The sequence below is a fragment of the Sinocyclocheilus rhinocerous genome, unplaced genomic scaffold (assembly GCF_001515625.1).
Source record: "Sinocyclocheilus rhinocerous isolate Xijiao unplaced genomic scaffold, SAMN03320098_v1.1 scaffold14504, whole genome shotgun sequence".
Classification (NCBI taxonomy): Eukaryota; Metazoa; Chordata; class Actinopteri; order Cypriniformes; family Cyprinidae; genus Sinocyclocheilus; species Sinocyclocheilus rhinocerous.
In genome coordinates, this window is record NW_015646632.1 from 2,052 (window position 1) to 6,236 (window position 4,185).

The 4,185-nt window shown below is 37.2% G+C and overlaps 1 pseudogene; it reads left to right on the plus strand.

Moving 5' to 3' along the window:
- The window catches only part of LOC107707941 (E3 ubiquitin-protein ligase TRIM23-like), a 4,555-nt pseudogene extending 1,489 nt beyond the window's left edge, over positions 1–3,066 (plus strand).
- The last annotated feature ends 1,119 nt before the right edge of the window (positions 3,067–4,185 follow it).

A 4,185-nucleotide genomic window follows, 5' to 3' on the forward strand; every position in this document is an offset into this window, starting at 1 on the left:
ATAAACATTAATAAAATAAATAAATAAATAAATAATAATATGTATAAAATAAATATTGATAAAAGCTGTATAAAAAAAGAAAAATCACACACAACAAAATGACTGAACTTAAACTAAAATTAAAATGCAGAAAATATTTATAAAAATAAATTCGAAGCAGTGTTATTTTAGTAACATTGACATACTGTTGTATTTTTAAATATTTTATATATCAGTTTTTACTGAATATCGGATCGGCGCATCTCTAGTTCTTTGTATTGAATTAAATTCAGTTTTTCTCAGTTTACTTAGGTCGAATCAAATACAATGCCAGTGAATCTAGAATCAAATCAGTTCACTGTCAATTAAACAATTCTTACTCCTCCTGAGTTTGCTTGGTGAGGACGTTCAGCAGAAACCACAGAATGGGAGGTCTACTAAATTAATGTAGAGCAAAAATCTTACTGCATCCATCGAAAAAAATGGAAGTCGTGGCCTAATGATTTTGGGGGAAGTCGTGGCCTAATGGTTAGAGAGTCGGACTCGTAACCCAAAGGTTGCGGGTTCGAGTCTCGTACCGGTTATTTTAGTAACATTGACATACTGTTGTATTTTTTTATATTTTATATATCAGTTTTTACTGAATATCGGATCGGCGCATCTCTAGTTCTTTGTATTGAATTAAATTCAGTTTTCTCAGTTTACTTAGGTCGAATCAAAAACAATGCCAGTGAATCTAGAATCAAATCAGTTCACTGTCAATCAAACAATTCTTACTCCTCCTGAGTTTGCTTGGTGAGGACGTTCAGCAGAAACCACAGAATGGGAGGTCTACTAAATTAATGTAGAGCAAAAATCTTACTGCATCCATTGAAAAATAACTTCAAACAGTGATCTAGTATTTAAGAATAGATATTGGATCATTCAGATATTTCTGATTTATTGCAAATAGGATATTTTGTACCCAGCCCGATTTACATTTTTGATCTTGTTTCATGAAAACATTATGCCAGCACGCTATACTGGAGGCTGAAGCCAACCAGATCCGAGCATCCATCCTGGATATGGCACACTGCATCCGTACATTCACAGAGGAAGTGTCAGATTACTCCAGGAAACTAGTGGGCATCGTGCAGCAGATTGAAGGAGGAGAGCAGATCGTGGAGGACAGCATGGGCATGGCTCACACTGAACATGTATGAGCGTGTTTTTGGGTGTTCATAATGGCCTAATGCATTTGCCTCTGAATACGTTTCCAATGAACTCCTCTATGGTTTCCACTCAGGTTCCAGGAACAGCAGAAAGCGCCCGGTCTTGCGTGCGTGCCTATTTTGCGGATCTACACGAGACGTTGTGCCGTCAGGAGGAGATGGCTCTGATTTCAATTGTTTTCATGCTTGAAGGTAATGACTGATAAGTAGTTTGACCAATAATGTGCAGGCATTTTGCATAATGGACCAATCATGGTGTGGGAGAAGGTGGGATCTACAGAACATCAAAGCAATGCACATATGCATGCATATAATGTTTAAGGACTGTAGAGCACATCAGTAGGAAAGCAAAGCCAAAACCCAGACATGTTAGGCACTGGGAAAAAGAGGACCTATCATCATCCTAATAAAACTTACGAGTCCATCTTTTCCTCAGGACAACCGTGTGCACATTGGTCCAAAAATGGAGATCCGAGTTGTGACTTTGGGCTTAGATGGAGCTGGCAAAACTACCATTCTCTTCAAACTGAAGCAAGATGAGTTTATGCAGCCCATACCAACCATAGGTATCTACATGAAACTGCAATACATGTACACAAATCCACACATGCCTTTTTTTTTTTTTTTTTAAGATAATCAGAGGTGTTCTTTCTGTTTTAGGTTTTAATGTAGAAACTGTTGAATACAAAAACCTGAAATTCACCATTTGGGATGTGGGTGGCAAGCATAAACTCCGTCCACTATGGAAACACTACTATCTGAACACACAAGGTACTGTAACATGCCAATCACGTTCTTGCAAAGTTATTGCTTGTGGAGATCGTAATTCACAGGGGCTTTGTTCATGATGAAATTCACACTGTCACATTACTCGCATAATGAGTGTGTATGACTGAAACTGGCCATCTGTTGTCTCCCAGCGGTGGTGTTTGTGATTGACAGCTGTCACAGAGACCGGCTGATGGAGTCTCACAGTGAACTGGCCAAACTGCTGACAGAGAAAGAGCTCAGAGATGCTCTGCTGCTCATCTTCGCCAACAAACAGGTGAGAGAAATTCTGAGTGGAGGGATATTCATACAAAATGCATCTTATTAATGTGCCTTATATACATATGTATAGAAAAATAATATTTTAATAATCAGTTGCTGATGACATTTTTACTGTGTGTTTAAGAAAGGTATTTTTTCTTAAATATTCCAGAAACTTGAGATTTTTTTAATGAATATACTGTATTTGTCCTGTTTGTATTTTCTTTTTGCTGTATTTGAAAATAGCTAGTAAAGCTAGTATTTTCTGTTTTATATTGTTCTATTTATATTAGATTTTACCTGGCCACATATTAAAACTACTGTCCTTTCTATCCTCGAAGCATCAGCCCTGTTATAAACATAAGTTATGCCATAAATAAAAATGTCAAATGGCATTATGCTTTCAGGAACTGAATGTCAAGTGTAAAGATCTTTTCTAACACTTTAGCTTCTGTTTATATTTGTCAGTAGGGGAAGATCCCATTATAGAATGTTTTTAATTTTTTATTTTTGTGAATATTGCCTTTGCTGATATGGCATTAAAAATTTTTTCAAAGCATATATGTGGAATCATTATATTTACATATTTGTTTTATGTTACATGTATCATGTATTTGGCAGATTATTGCATTTTGTCAATATGCGTGTTCTTTGTGAATCAAATCCTTGATCTTGAACTCATAAACAAGATTTGTCTCTCTACAGGAAGTTCCCGGTGCTGTGTCTGTGGAGGAGATGACGGAGCTCCTGAGCTTACACAAACTGTGCTGCGGCCGCAGCTGGCACATCCAGGGCTGTGACGCCCGCAGCGGCATGGGTCTACACGAGGGGTTAGACTGGCTCTCACGTTTTTTTCATGGCAACAGTTTTAGAGAAATGTAGCATTACATCACTTTCTCACCAGTGGATGCTCTGCAGTGAATGGGTGCCGTCAGAATGACATTTGGCTTTAAATGAGCCTGTAAATATTTACTGAAATGTACATTGTGGTCTTAAGACTGGTGCATGGGTGTAGGTGTATTTTCATCATGTATGGAGAGATGGATGTGTAAAAAAAAAATAAAAATAATAATGTTACTGATTATTTATATTTTAAAGGAATATTGTAGTTGTCAAGGAAAAATGTATAAACTCGCTCCCAGTTCATTGGTCCACTACTTATCAATATCTGGCTATCTCATTTCTTAGCATCTTAACAAAAGCAAACACTGTTACATTATATTAATATTGGTTCATCGATGTACTTCAGCTAGAACACAGATGTGGCTGTATGTAAACACTATTATTTGACAGATTATCTGCATTAGTCGGTTTTAGGACCCATCCTTTGGTTTGAAACACTGATCCTCATTGCTATGTAATGTTGACTAACTGTACTTAAGTGAAACGCATGTGTGAAGCCTTTCCCTGTCCCCTATTGCAGGAGGATCTGAAGTTGTGAGAGATTTTGTTGTTAATGTGAGTTTTGGAAGCCTCTCAAGAAGCACAGTGCACATCCACGTTTGTTGTTGATTTGATGATGGCTTTTTGTATAACCATTCATAATATTATGCTATTAAAAACAAAGCTGAAAAAACACTGATCTGAATGATGCATCATTAATGAAACTTGAGTATTTAAAAAAAAAAAAAAAGGTACTTTATTTTACAAAATCAGAAGCGAGCAGCTCAGACGGCACATCTATTTGACGATGATGTTTATGATGCTGATGTCTTCATACGGTTTGTCGGTTTTGGGGTTGACTTAAGTTGGAGATCCTCTGGACCACCTCCATACCTTTAGTGGTTCTCCCAAAGACTGTGCTTGTTGTCCAGCCAGGGCTAATTGGAGAGAAAATGAGAAAAAAAGTTAATTTAATTGACTCAACTGTTGTTGTCGGCCAAACTGCTGGCCCAAAGTGAATGACTTGAGGCAATCTTCCAAGTCATGGTAATTACAAGACATTCGCAAAATGACAATGGTGTGA